We start from the raw sequence: 16,451 nt of genomic DNA, 5'->3' as shown, positions 1-16,451 counted from the left end.
ACTTACCAGAGGCCATGACACACCAACAGAACAGTTGGCTATAGTTTTGTCAGTTCTATAATAAAACATGATTTAATCTCTATACTCTGATTTAGGCTGGAGTATGGGTTAGACAGCTGTTCTACCAATAGTGAAAACCATTAATTCACTTGGATATAGGCTTGGAAAGTGATCGGGAACTACTAGCTGCATGTTTCACGCCTCATATACTCATCTTCAATAGCTATAGACAATAATTTTTTGAAAATGCCGACATGCACTAAAGTGTCAGTTTCATTGAAAATGGTATATACAGGCATGCAGGCTATAGCTGAAGGGTTCTATTCTAGTCTAGTGCGTAAACTTTAAACTCTCCATTAATGATACTAGAACTAATGCAGTATGGTGATCTTAAGTGGTTCTTACAAGCTAATAAGTTAGTAAACTAAAGTGTGACATATAATAGTTTAATTAAAATCACCGCAAATAATGGTTTTATTGTTCTATACTGGCCATATCTTATACCTAATTTACTTGGTGAAACACTGCAGCATTTATTACCTAAGTTTCAAAAATCGATGTGGAGGCTATTCAAACTTGACCACCTCTCAATGTTCAAAACCAATGTTTAAATTTTGAGCATAATAAGCTGGATTTTTGAGCACTGCTCAAAAGTATAATAGGTAGGCACCAGCCTATTTTGCTGGCATAATTTTGAACATAATAGGTGCTTGAAAGCAACAAGCGTAATGCTACCATAATAAGCAGAATAATTGTCATACTGTAAGCAAAAATGCATGCCACAGAAAAAAGGTTGACTTACAATAACAGAACAGTCGATGCCATTCATATGGTATTAAGTAGTTATTTGACATGCATAACTGTTATTATAGTTTACAATGTAGCCAAATTCTTAATGCATAACGAGTACATTTCAGTTGTTCATAAGCCAAAGTTTATCATTATCCATTAAAAAGTAACAAAAACATGGGAACTGTAGTAAAAAGCTTGAGCATAATTATGAGCATAATAGGAAAAAGTTTTGAGCACTGCAGCATAGCATAATAGGCAAAATTAAAAGCATAATAGGCTGGTGCCTAATAATAGCTATAGGCTGGTGCCTAATAATAGCTATAGGCTATTTTCAAAGCATAATTAGCTCAAGCCTAGCAGAGAAAGTAGAGTTCACTGATAAAGACAAGCTGAATGAGTTGTACAAGAAATTTTTGGGACAAAAGGTGGAATTGGAATTTTATTTTATTTCTATTTCAAACTATTGTGATAATACAATGAGTCAGTGCTAGTACTTTAACGCTTTCCATACATTAGTAGTTAACCAAAACTAAAAGTGGTTTTAGTTGAAGCTTTTACTTTAGTTATCTAAAACTAAAAATTAAAACTGAAGTTTTTATGATTTTTCAAAAGACTAAAACTATAATCAAAAGTACCTCAATTTTTACATTGAAACTTATACTAAAACTAAAAATATTATTAAATGTTTATAATTAACAGAAACTAAAACTAATAGTACTTACCACAAATACAATTAGTTAGAACTAAAAGTACAACTATAAGACTTGCTGCTTGTTTAAAACTAAAAGTACTTTGCTATAATATATTATAGTATATCACTTGAACACATATAGCTAATTATTCATTATATACATAAGCTATCAATATGAAAGTAACTAAAAGTGCTTTGCTACGAAGATATCTCCGCTTTAATGCTAAAAAGTTACTACTTTGATGTTTTCAAGCAGAATGTAGCTAACTTAAACTACTATCACAGAACACAGAATTTAAAATCATATAGTGTGGTAGTACTGTATATTAGAGGTTTGGGTTTTTCTGACAAAAAAATATCACCCAAAAACCAGCTTCATAATACCATACTGGCACCCTGGCAGTATGGCTAGGTATTACCAAGCTCAAAAGTGCCTCCAATACGACCCTAAATGCTTCCGATAGATTGTTACAAAATTTTAGAAATTTTTTACTAACTAGCTTCAGGCAAACATAATTCAATAATTGCTTGTTTTTTTTCACCATTTGATGTCACTCCATCCCAAGATGTGCCTTTTGGCATACCACAGTATGTACAATGCATACATCATGGACTTACCATTGTTCTCATTTGTATCCCATTACTTTTGCTGCAGCTGCACAGACACGGTATTGAACAAATAAAATGATCAGCTGTCCAGCAATAGTAATGAGCAAGATGTTGAGATGCTACAGGAAGTAGACAGTGTGCAAACACACACACACACACACACACACACATGTACATTTTAAAACATGTGGGCATGACAAATTATAGAACCTAACTTTATCCATGCAAGCAGTGATATATAATTTTAACAACTGTGTTGTGATAGCAATGCTACTATTTGTACTTGTTTGTTTTACTGCAGAACCAACAACTGTCCTAGGGTACGATAGAGTAATATTTTACAAAGGAAGAACTTACCTTCATACAGACAGTGAGAGACATACCTAAATGGCAAACCTCAAGTTTAGTGTTGGGTTCAGCCTTTCACCGGGTATAGGTTTACTGATCTTCCTGTAAGCAGGTTAGGCCAGTACTAGATTATGCTTCATCTATTACCACCAAAATTAAATTAAAAAATCCAACACAGAACAACTCACTTTGTATTAATTTGTTCGTGGAAAAGAAATGTAAGTTTAAAAATCGCTCCGACATTTTAGCCATGGCCAGGGCCGCCCAGAGAAATTAAGGGGCCCAGGGCAAAGAGTTAAAGTGGGGCCCTTGACCCAAGTTGTGAGGTGAAGACCAAAAAAAAAAAAAAAAAAAAAGGTCACAACCTGCTGGCAATGACAATAACTACCCATCACCAACCATATCTCCTTATCTATAAGCTTGCTATACTGCTCCTCTGAAGAATACTGTGACTGCTCTATTAGAGTATTTAGATCTGACTGCTCTATTAGAGTATATCGATCTTTTAAATAGGTATTCATGGGGCCTCCTGGGGCCCCTTTCAGGCTGGGGCCCGGGGCAAAATGCCCCAGTTGGCCATGGCTTGAACCCTGGACTACCAGTGTTTTAGGTGGTCAGTGTGCCAGCTGGCTGCCACCAGTGCTCAAACCCTGCACTAGGAGTAAGTTAGTGCAGTGATTATATTACAAGAAATCTTGGGCAAACTCAAATAATGACTCTCGGAAGAGTGTCAAGTTACCAGTGTGCCAGTCAATTCCTGAGCACCTCCTACTAGGATAGCTGGATCAGGAAATTATTGCCTTATGTGACAAACACAATGAGCTAATTATAAATCATCCCAGAAGACTGTAGAATGAATCAAGAATTATAGTAGAGTCACTAGTGTGCTTATGAGTGTTGAGCTGCACCCAGACACTAGCTTATCATATTATTGTCAAGTGGTATAAAGACACTTCCACCATGGATATTTCTACCTTTTCGATAAACTTGGTAATGACTATATATAGTAGAAAACATTTCAGAGGTAGACACTAGCCTATCATATCATTGTCAAGTGGTATAAAGACACTTCCACCATGGATGTTTCTACCTTTTCGATAAACTTGGTAATGACTATATATAGTAGAAAACATTTCAGAGGTAGACACTAGCCTATCATATCATTGTCAAGTAGTGTAAAGACACTTCCACCATGGATGTTTCTACCTTTTCGATAAACTTGGTAATGACTATATATAGTAGAAAACATTTCAGAGGTTGATGTTGAGTCATCTGCATAGATGATGGGATTCTGCATGTACCTAATATGATGGCTATATCATGTGTTAGCCTGTAGTTCAGCATGCTTACTATGAAAATTAGTTACTGAAAGAGGGAAAGGGACAAGGGCTTTATTGAGTTGAGAGGTTCATTGGAATGGGCTGCACTATTATGATCACTGGGGTATATGATGCTTGTAAAAACTACTCTCAAATTGAGGATCTAGGCTGTGGACTGAATCACTGTAGTACAGAGACAATTATAATTTTTTTCAAATCCCAGTGAAAATGTCAGGCAACCTAAAGCATTATCTGACATTGATATGCTACTACAATTCGTTGGAAATCCTTATGATACATTGATAGAATATAGAGCGACTCAACCTATAACAATACAATCATTGATATGTTGTCTAATTGATTGACAATGCTTCACTATAATACTCTCTAACTTCCTTCTATTTTGATCTGACATTTTGTCAGGCAGGTTCCAGTATGGTCGGCCAAGCATGATATTTGCCTGACAAATGGCCTATGTCAGGCAGTAATAATTGACTCTGCCGTAGTATTATTCAGCTGTCGAGATCTATCATGATGCAGGAAGACTGGTTGGTATAATGAGTACCAGAATCCAAGGATCCTGTATTCTTACTAGAGCAGGGTTGTTTAACTGTTACAACACTAAATAATACAAATGGACAAATCAGATTCACCTCTGGCACATCTTTGTCACAATTCAACTGCTTTTTGGTGGTTACAACTGAACTTTGTCCTACCTGGAAAAATATACACTTTGCCAACTGATCATGGTGCCTAAAGAAGTGAGAGTGGGAAAGTAACTGATTTTGGTCATCTATGTTAAAAAAACTTTGAGAAACTGTACTAATAATGATCTTTGTTGATTTACCTCAGCAATCCCTTCTTGTTTTGTGGGTGTTTTCAGTGATTCCTCTTCTTCCTTTATGTCTATAGTATGTGTATGATTGTACCATTTGGGTTTTCACCCACTGGCTAAACCTGCTGAGCTGACTGTCCAGTAATAACTCTAAATCTTGAATAATTATTTTTAGAGGTGCTTAGTATGGGTGAAGTGGATATGAAGTTTCTCTGGATGAAAAATGGCAGGTTATACAAGTGTTGTTTCAATCAATTGTTGCCATTAAATAATTAAGTAGCTATATCATGTTCACTACTTTTAGTTGCTTCATCAAATTTGAAAGTTTTTTTTTTAAATTTCAGCCACTCGCCCAACAAGTGGTAAGGCTCTGGCCTCAATATACATACCTACTGTGACACCCTTAAAGCAACCAACATTTTGAAACCATATAATTTACTCTTAAACAGTTGAATAGAAACTAATTAGAACCATACTTTGATTAAGAATTACCTCTCTATACACCTAAGGAATTTTTGGTCTTGATGGCCAAGTATTGGAAAGAGGGAATATAGCCCGCTTAGTCCCCTTCCCTAAATATGGCTCTATATGTGTGCCTTGACACACAAAAAGTTATTACTGGTTGGTTTTCTCAGAAGCATTCTGCTCACAGTGCTAAACTTTGTTGCAGGACAGCCATGAGATATAAGCGAGTCATCATGGTATTTGGAATCTCAACCTCAGATGGAAATTAATGACATACCACCATTTGTCCTTACTGATGACAGAGAAGAGTGACTTTATTTTCTAGATGGCATCATTTCAGGATGACTGGCTTCAAGTGCATGTTTGTGTGTGTACACACATCAAGAGAGAAATAAAATAGAAGGAAATAATATGCAGCATGTAATAGCAAGATAGCTTATAACAGATAAAACAATAAGTGCATAAAATGTTAAGTTCCAGTGTGTACAAAGTGTTAATAACAACATCTTATCATTATGCATGTGCACGTGTTTCAATTCAAGATCCTAGTGCGGCTAGATATGCAGTATTTAATATTTATAGTTTTAAGTATACATTTCATTAATACGCTCTTCATATTTCTTCTGTATTGCTTGCCTCTGTATCTTTAGTGTAGGACCTGTGTGGATTATATAATAGTGATGACATGATCTTAAAGCACACACCTAGTTCTCCTCCACGAGTGGTGAAATCCGTGCGCAACAGTTGAAATTTTCTGATTATCTAAAATTATAGAATTCACTACTGCCATTATCGTTTTAAATGTAAGAAATACTCATGAAAGTTCAAAATTCACCATGAAATTTTAATAAAACACATGTGATAATATATCCATGAAAAACATAATTAGGGACCCGCCTATTATGCTCAAAATTTTATCTATTATGCTATGCTGCACTGCCCAAAAATTTTACCTATTATGCTCAAATTATGATAAAGCTTTATGTCTCATTTCCCATGTTTTGCTAATAAATTTGCAGTTATGGGCACATAATAAGTGACCGAAGCACATCTTTGCTCTTCACAATGCATGCGACAAAGAAGATCGATATACTCTAATAGAACAGTCAACTGCCTGATTATTGTATTAGAGTTATTGACTGTTCTATTAGAGTATATCGATCTTTTCTGTGATATGGTTCAAATATTCTTCCTATTATACTAGCATTATGCTTAATGCTTTCAGGCACCTATTATGCTCATAATATGCCAGCATAATCGGCAGGTCCCTAAACATAATGACGGGTTCCATAGCCTTTAAGGTGTTATAGGGGTTTTGGAAGCCCCTTTTGAGTTGATACTCTGTAACTACATTCTCTTAGTATTATAGCATATCAAAACTTGCTATTAATGTTGAGCAGTATGACAATATTTTAGTCAAACTGTGGTGTCTGTTTTTGATACCATCCAATTTTTTAACTACTGCAAATACTGTGAATTCTAAAACGCAAGTCTTTTAGTAGCTAAAATAACATATCCTATGTGAAGAAGTCTACTTACAGCACATATGAATGGATATGTACTGCAGTAAATATATTGCAATTGGCTTTTAACACAATTATGTTGTTAACTGAAAATTTTTAGGGTTATTACTGTGCCTAAATCTAGTACGGTAGGTCATCAAACTAAGGTACACCAATAATTTAGTCATACTGCAATATCAAGTTGACAATACAGTACCATCTACAAAACCGTTCAGCACTACTTGCTATTGGGAGTTGTAAATCGAAGTTGTCAAAATAAAAATTTTACATAACATCAAGTTTTACTATTAGTTCTTGTGAAATATGTAGCTATCAAAACAGCTTAAAATCAACTCCATGTCATTTTGGCAGTCTCAAACCAGTTGGTTGAAAAGCCTTGTAGACAGCCATCAATTATTGCCCTGTGATTATTTTACATGCATTTTATACTAAATACAAAAAACGCACAAAGCATTATACAATTCCACCTGAAGTAATGCTCTAACTTTACCATAGTCACATTTATTTACTGTTGATTACAACATAATATGTACCACTTTCAAACCTCAGATCAAAGGAAAGCCAGTGCATATATATCACATGTGACTGGATCTACAAAAACCGTTCTTATCATCCAAGACAGGAAGTTTGATTTTTTCACACAAACACAAAGCTTAATGAATGCACTATCAAGTTTCACTCTCACAGTCGACCAGAGTAAAGTGGTCTGCTTTTGCTGGCTGTTTTTTTAAAGCACAGTGGCGAGCCATACGAGTGGTCAGGGGTCTTGATGCAGCCCTGGCCAACCAGGAGATGGCTGTGTGTGGCTGTACTGCTCCGTGGTGTTGGACAATGACCTGTGCTGTAAATTTCCTTTCATTTTAGCCAGTTCTGAGCCCTGAATGGCCCATAACTTGGCCTAATTCATCCCAACACCTTCCTTTTCAATTTTTGAACAACATCTTTCCCGCCTTCCAGGGCCCCACCTCCCACCCTTTTTGCAGCTCGCCTGATACAGTCAATCTCAGTTTAAAAACTATCTAAAATGGCAGGAAACTTAGCTATTGACTCCTTCTTCAGTGGATGATCAGGAAGGTAAGAAAGTGTTGTAAAATGTGTGAAAATTTGGTATGCGTAGCTACCACCATTGGCCAGTTACAACACTCCAAATATTTAAAACTGACGTTTCTCGATACTTTCAAATGGGCGATAAGAACAGTTTTCCCAGAGACAGTCACATATTGCACTGACTCAAAATGTTAACACACTGACACACTGTTTACAGTGTGTTAACATTGTGTGTGTACAGTGTGTATTGCAAATACGGTACACACTGTAAACAACAGTGTGTACCATATTTGCTTGATTAAATGCCATGGCGTTTATTACCTTAGTTCCAAAAATTGATGCGGCGACTATTCAAACTCGACCACCACTTAATACCCATGAACGATGTTTAAGCCATTATTTTCACAATCGATTGTGGGACCACTCAAGTGCGGCGACTATTAAAGGTGCAGCGTTTAATCAAGTAAATACGATATATCTCGTTAAGGCAGTGCGTATATCTCGTGAACTCAAGATATTGCACAGTTAGGTGTGCGTATATCATGTTAACCCATTCCAAGAAATCCTCACATTTCTTTGATGTCCTTTGCCATCTCTTTGTGCCATTATAATATTATAGCCACACATCTTGAGATCGATTGTGGGATTAAGTTTCTTGGTCCTAATCTCAAAGCATGCTGAGGATTAAGGAGTTCCTTTTACTGAAATGGAGCTGTTTTTAATACAGGAGAGTTCTATAGTACTGTTTTGATAAGTTCTAGACAGCTGTCTCGATGTAACCTAACCAGCAAAGTAGATTGACCCATTAGAAGTGAAGTGGTATTCATGAGCGTCTGTAATTTTATTCATGGATATAATTTATTCACGATTATTATAGTAAATACCTGGAAGCACTTATAACAGCGTTAAACCATCATTACCAAGTTAAATTTCCATCGCCCAATGGTTAAGGATTTCGGTGTTCAGTATGAAAGTCACTGGTTTGAACTCCAGTAACTTTTTCTCCGTGACAATTTTCATGCACTTTTTTACACCGTGGTGACTGTTCTATTAGAGTATCTCAACCCTGCAATTATTTACAATTGTTTGGTTTTTGCCTTGTAACTCCATAGCTGTCAATATGATTTCTTTTAAACCACAATAGTTTGAATTATGATGGTCAACCTATATGCACACTGATTTTAGAGATATTCCCAAAAGTGGTTTACTCTGAAGGTTTGACAAGTCAGCCATTTAAATGCAAATAATTGTCCATAGGTCTATGACTAATGCACCAAACTTGGTACGTGATTGTGCCACAACACAATCTTAAAGTATATCAAAGTTCACAAAAATTGAGCTTTGCATTTGCTTTTTATAATAGTTTTGTAAAGTGTGCAAAAAGAACCCGAGCCTCCTAAATGGGAAAAAAGAAGAAACTAAGCCGAGTTTTGAAGGCTTGTATTTCACAACTGCGTTAGGCAATCTTGCTCAAATTTGGTATGTGGGGTGCTGAAGGTGGAGGGTGTTTGCAGTACAAAAATAATTCCAAGAGAGCACGGAGCTATACGTATGCATGAAAATTGTGTTTTGTTTTTTCTCACTGTAAATATATTGACGGTGTGGCGTGCTGGCTTTCTTGGTCACGAAACACACTACCATTTGTCTTGATTGAGCTGTCACTTTGTTTGCTTGCCAGCTATTTCTGTTCACCCTTGAATGACACCTCTCTTACTTCACTAGCTCCAGTAACAATAGGGTCATTTAAACATCACCTTTGCAAAGTGAATGTGGCGTTCATGAATTAATATAGCTGGTGAAGTAACAGAGGCATCATTCAAGGGTGAATAGAAACAGCTAGCAAGCAAAAGAGGTGATAGAGCTCAATTGTAATTTCTTGTGTTATACTTTTGAATGGTTAGCATCAGCTAGTTGACTAACAGAACTGTCATTCATAGACAGCTAAAAAGGAAGAAACTCAGAAGACCTGCAGCAGAAGAGCATTAATCTGTTGACAGAATGATGGAGATTTTTACTGAAAACATTGTTGTTTTCATCCCGTTCTATTAAGTTAATTAATTATTTCACTTTGATATATGTGACCCACTGAGTGAAAACCAGCCATTTTTGCTAAATTCTATTTTGCTATAAAACCGTATTGAAATGCACTGGGTTAAAATATGCATGCTATATACATGAAAAATGTGTACACACTTTAATCGCATTCATATGTACTGACATTAAGTTAAGACCTATATACCAATGGATTTGTTTGTTCATGGAGAGTAAAAAAATCCTTGTTTCGTGTTTGCACAGCAAAGAGTACGTCAGTTATAAGTGCTTATTTATGATGCAGTAAAAGCAGCATTTACCGTCGTCATTTCTTAGATAGAATGGCCTTCTTCTTTGTCAACATGGAGGAGTACAGGGAAAGCACTAAGGGTCATTCCATGTCAAATCACCGAGGAATTGTAGGGTCACCTCTTGGATTTTGATGAAACTTAGTGTGTTTGTAGTACCTATGGTGCTCATCACCCATACCAATTATTAGCCTCATACACCGCATAGTTTCTGATTTATGACCACAAATATTTTGAATATTTCCGTCCATTTTGAGTTACAAAATCAACTGTAGCTCACCACTGTGTAAATATTTTATATTAAATTTCTCAGTGATTAAAGACTGTTAGTTGGTCTTTCAAGTAATCCATAAACTATGGGATATCAATTTAATTAAGGTTCAAAAAGGCTCCATTAAAAACTTTAATCCTTTATATTTCAAAAAGTGCTGCTTCAAATTCTTTGAATTTTTTACTAAATAATAATTGGGTTATGGTCTATTGTTGGTAAAATATTTGTGGTGGGGCCACAATGGGTTCAAGAGATATAATTAAATATGTTGTGGTATGTAGTGGAATTTTGTAGTCTATTATTGCTATATGGGAGTGTACACCTCTAATAACGACTCCTGATAAGGCCATGCCAACTTTGTCTTACACAATGAAGGTGTCCAAGTACAGTGAAATCTGTATTAGTGACCACCTGTATTGAAAGGCCACCTTTGTGCTGCAATTTATTTAGTTGTATAGTTCTCAAATGCAGCCAGCTTACACACACACACACACACACACACACACACACACACACACACACACACACACACACACACACACACACACACACACACACACACACACACACACACACACACACACATATATAGCTTGCAAAGGCAGTACAATGAATGACCAGCTAATGACACCACGTCAGTTGTTTGATTGAGCATGTAGCAATATACCTGCTGCTTACTTTGGGTAATGTAACAATGAAGATTATTCAAGAGAACAGGGACGTCGCTTTCAACTCTCACGTACAGTCCCAGGTACGAGTAAACTGAACTCTTTTGTGCCAATCTCAGATAGCACAGTGGAAATAAATTTTACTCATAATCTGATTGTTTTCAGGAAAGAGAGAGTTGCTCTAGCAAAGAATGAAGTTTCACCAGAATCGATTGCTGGATTTGTCACTTGTTGATATGAAAAGAATCAGTGGTTAGCTTGTGTACTTGAAGTTTGCAATGACACTAAGGAAGTGAAACTGACATTTCTGCATCCACACCATCCATCAAACTTGTTCAAGTACCCAGAGCCCCAGAATATCCACACTATACCAATGGATGACATTCTAACTCTCGTAGACCCAAGGACAAGAAGTGGTTGTGAGTACTCTATATGACTTTTGCTACCAAACAGCATCACACTGAACCACCACAGTAACAAACTTGTATTACATGCCTTTGTCACAATTTGTTTATATATGCATACATTTACCTTGCAGTTCATTGAATCAAAGAGTCTTGTGTGTCTGCAAACCTAAATCAGCAGAATGGGCTTCAAGGTCTGCAATACTGCATGGTATATCTGCTATAATACCATAAACACCGCTAGCTACCTATCTCATAATCCCATAGAGACCCCAAGCTGAAACCTTTACAACTAATAGGTGAATGTCTGACAAGTATCCACAATAAAATTCTAATCAGCACTTTTTGGTAGAGCAAAGGTCAAAGATTAGGAGACATGGCTAATTATCAACTTCATCAAATTAAATCATGGCAGGTTATATAGAGCCGGTACCAGCTGCACTGTTTCGCCAGCTATTTTGCCAGCAGTGGAGGCTACTGAGAATGTTAGCTACATGCGTTTAAGAAAAACTTGGACAAAAAAACCTAAGAAAGCGAAAAAAAAAGTTTCCTCAGCTAAGGCTCAAACCCTAGCATCCGTTCTCATAGTCCATACTCGTAACCACTGTACCACTGGTGCTGCAGCTCCCACCTGCATAAGTTTCTACCTTATAGATATCCAACTGAAGTGAAGAAGAAACCAAAACTGAACCCAACCCTAGCCTAACACTAATACTATTTGTCGCATGTCCTAAAGTGCAAGACTCAAGACAAACTACTGGTCGCGTGCCCTAAAGTTGAATACTCAGGGTATACTACTATGCTGGCACAATAGCCGTTCCTGCTTGTTAACCGGTACCAGCACAATATCCACTATGTAAATATATATACCAAACGAAAGTATATTCTTAGAGCTTTAAGGTGGTGCAATTCATTATTAAAACACCTAAGTTATGATGCTTTGAATGGTCACAAGTATAGCAAAAAACAGAATACTCAATATGCCATTTCTGGGAAGCCATACAAGCAATGGTTGAAGGGACACATGACCACACACTGAATTTCTTCCAATTCTGAGGGAGTCATGTGCAAAACTTTGGTGAACTGATATGGAATTACCCATACAGTAAATCCAACTAAAAAAATTGCAGCACACAGGTGGTCTTTCAATACAGGTGGTCACTAATGTAGGTTGCACTGTACTTGGACACCTTCATTGTGTAAGACAAAATTGGCATGGCCTTATCAGGAGTGGTTATTAGAGGTGTACACTCCAACATTGCTATAATAGACTACAAAATTCCACTACATACCACAACATATTTAATTATATCTCTTGAACCCATTGTGGCCCCACCACAAATATTTTACCAACAATAGACCATAACCCAATTATTATGTAGTAAAAAATTCAAAGAATTTGAAGCAGCACTTTTTGAAATATTAAGGATTAAAATTTTCAATGGAGCCTTTTTGACGCTTAATTAAATTGATATCCCATAGTTTATGGATTACTTGAAAGGTCAACTAACAGTCTTTAATCACTGAATTTTACAATATTAACACAGTGGTGAACTACAGATGATTTTGTAACTCAAAACGAGCCAATTTTTTATGAAATATTTGTGGTCATAAATCAGAAACTATGCAGTGTATGAGGCTAATAATTGGTATGGGTGATGAGCACCATAGGTACTACAAACACACCAAGTTTCATCAAAATCCGAGAGGTGACCCTACAATTTCTCGGTGATTTGACATGGAATGACCCCTATACCTTGATTGATTTGCCAGGTGATGGTGCACAGATTGAGCCCAGTTCCATCTTCGTAGCTTGTTTCAATCGTAAGTAATGAGTGATTATCTAAGCACCTGTAATTTATTTCCCGTATTGTTGCTGTACAAAATCGAGTTTATCACTGTTCCAACTGCCAAGTGTTATAACTCCAAGAACATTCATCACTAAAAGCTGAAATTTTGGCTGTCCACTGTTTGGTTACTATAGATTACAGAAATATAATAAAGTGGAATTCGAGGAATGTGTGAAAACAGTCGGTTTTTGCTCAGCCGGTCACATATTTAGAAATGAATAAAGCAATACTTCTGTGTAGGTTATAGACCTATCATGAGGATCTTTATGGATTTTAAAACTCGAGTGAAGCGAGGTTTTTAAAATCCATGAAGATCTGAGAGCGTGGTCTCTAACCGACTTAGAAAACATATGTGTTTTATATGGGCTTATAGGTGGAGTCATTGTGGGATTGAGTTATGTGTTGTACTGAAATCGTCACACAATAATTATTAAAAATCACGGAAGACTAAACATGCTTTTTGTTGAAGTGTTGAAAAATCGAAGCTTGCACCACTTCTTTCATAAGTTAAACTTGGATCTGGCACAGCTGGGTGAAACGGCAGTGATCAATATTGCCGAACCGGGTTAGCAGTAGCCAGTGCCTATGGTGTCACAGCAGTGTAAAGAACATGTGTGTTGAAGAAGCAGCTTGTGTGGATTTATACGATGGGAACAAGTTGTCACACTTTGTGCATTCAGTGGCGTCACAGTAGCACAAAGAACCTCGTGAAGACCAGACACGGTTTTGAATATGGACCACACCCACATTACATGTAGAACAAAATAACGTTTCTACAAGGATGCTTACCCATTTAGGTCTTAATAAAGTCTCACAGTAAAGTCCTTTAATAGAAGATGAAAACAGACTTAAATCTGTCACATTTCTGGACTTCTCCGTTCATCGTAACAAACGTACATTCGACATTAGCTCCCATAATCGAATTCTTTTAGGTATGCCTATAAAAAGAATAGATTGGTCAACCATATGTTGGCCTAGGTGACTGGTCACTCACTGCAGGCTATCAGCCTGAATATGCTTGGAGGGAGCATTGCAAATCAATTATCAAAAGTGAGATTTTTGATGATTGAGGTCTTTTCTGCTAGCAAGTTTCTAACCATTTTAAGAACCTGCTAGCAGGTCTCTTAGTGGATTTTAAAGACCTCCAAAGATCAAAGTATATTATGCATACCATTTTGTAAGGAGTAATAGTGTCTTCGGATTCTTTTAGTAATTACTCATGATGGAACGAAATACCATTTGTGACCCACTGAGCAAAAACCCGACTATTTATTTTATTATTATTATTATTATTATTATTACTAGGACCGGGTCACACATAACCAAGTAAATTTGTTAACGTGTAAAACAATTTGTATTTGCTTTGTCCAACTGTGATGTATAATAAATACAGTAGGACCTCCACTATCTGAACATCTGTTTCAATTCAATCTTAAAAGTGTTCAGTTAAGTGCATTTGTTCAAATAAATGAAGCCCATTTGTTTATAATAGAGTTACATTCAACTACTCTAATAGAACATACACTTACTATAATACAATGTTCATGTAATAACAAAATACTCTAATAGGTCACACATACCCTAGTACAGTGGTCCCTTTAATGTTCAGCTATCGATACACAAATGCTCTATTATTCAAACTAAAGTGACAGTTCTATTAGATTATTTTGTTTAAGTGTGTATGTTCTATTAGAGCATTTGAATGGAATTCTGATAAATCAATGGGTTTTAACTTTCCAGTTTAAATGATAACAAGGGGAAAGCCATGTGCACAGTATACATACACAAAATACATGGTAATATTATAAAGCTGATGTCACCAGTACCAACCAATACAAAGACATGAAAGCTCAGTACAACTTCCTAACAATGTTAAAGTATGCTATCAAAATTATAGGGCAACAGATGGACCAGCCAACACAGAGAAGAACTATCATAGAATGATTAAGAGTTATCCATCACTTAATTTCATTGTACGTGCGCACAACAGTCACACATTGTAAGCTAATAATACAATAAAATGGATATTATACCAATTTATTAAACAGTGGATCCTCAATAATCTGAACAGCTCTGTTCTCAATGTAGTGAAATTGTTCAGAATAATGGCTATATACAGAACCCTATTCAAATACTCTAATAGAACAAACACTTGTTCACAAAATACCCTAATAGAACAGTCATTTCTACTGTTGGGATTAGCAAGTGTTCATATTATTGGAGTTTGGATTAGCAAGGATCTATACTGTTCGCATACATTATAAGCTATATGCCAATGGTTTATATGACAGAATCTTAGTATGCACACTACTAACATGGCTACCCACTCTCCCAAAATGACTAGCTCATTACATTTATATTAGCACTGCTATTGTAGTCATCAGTACTCTGATTTAATTATAAAGTGCTTGGTTTAATTGCTACAGTTGCTATAAGCCATGTATATACACACAAATTTCATTCTATGAGGTGTACAGAAGTGTACCTACAATAGATTTGTCTTAACCAGTAGTCACACATCCAAACTGCTGCAAGGTATGGTGAAAGTGATCTTTAAATAAGATGCTCAAAGCTATACTATTATTCTCTGACATGTGTGTCTATATGCACCAAATGGATAGTACTGATATGTCTAGGGAAGCTGTATACATAAAACACGAACAAGTCTTATCTATAAGAACAACTGCTCATATCAGTGATTCTATGCACTAACTAGCAAATTCGCTCTAATTATAAGACTCTGCTTGTGCTCATTTATCAATTAGAGTATTACAGTCTGCATGAATCTTATGTTTGATGCTGTCTGTAAGCTTACATGGAGCCAAGCCCACTAGCGAGAGTTCACAATATAAAAAGAGAGGAGAGTGTCCTACTTCGGTATAGCCTGTACAAATGCATATCTCCAAGTTATGATGCGATACCTATAGTCACTTGCAATGTGTTAGTTGGTCAGGTCTCTACTCAGTAGTAAGTTTCAATGACCCTTGTAGATTGGCTTCAATAAACAGTCCACTGATGACATTGTCAACACTCCTTAATACTGTATATGTAACTTGACATGACATCCTAAAGAAATCAAAGGTTTACTGTATTACTTAGATACATGATCATGATAAGTAGTTGTGGCTCACAAAAAAACTAGGTTGTGGCAGGATTAGGTTAAAACACTTCAACGTGAACTAATTGATCCATTGCACACGTGATCCAATCCAGGTCAGACTCAGATATTTGATCACGCGTCGGATGATCTAACCCTGTGAAAGCTATCAGTGGACAGCCTACTGTCACTG

Source organism: Dysidea avara, chromosome 11 (genome assembly GCF_963678975.1).
Source record: "Dysidea avara chromosome 11, odDysAvar1.4, whole genome shotgun sequence".
Lineage (NCBI taxonomy): Eukaryota > Metazoa > Porifera > Demospongiae > Dictyoceratida > Dysideidae > Dysidea > Dysidea avara.
This window is presented reverse-complemented; position numbering follows the sequence as displayed.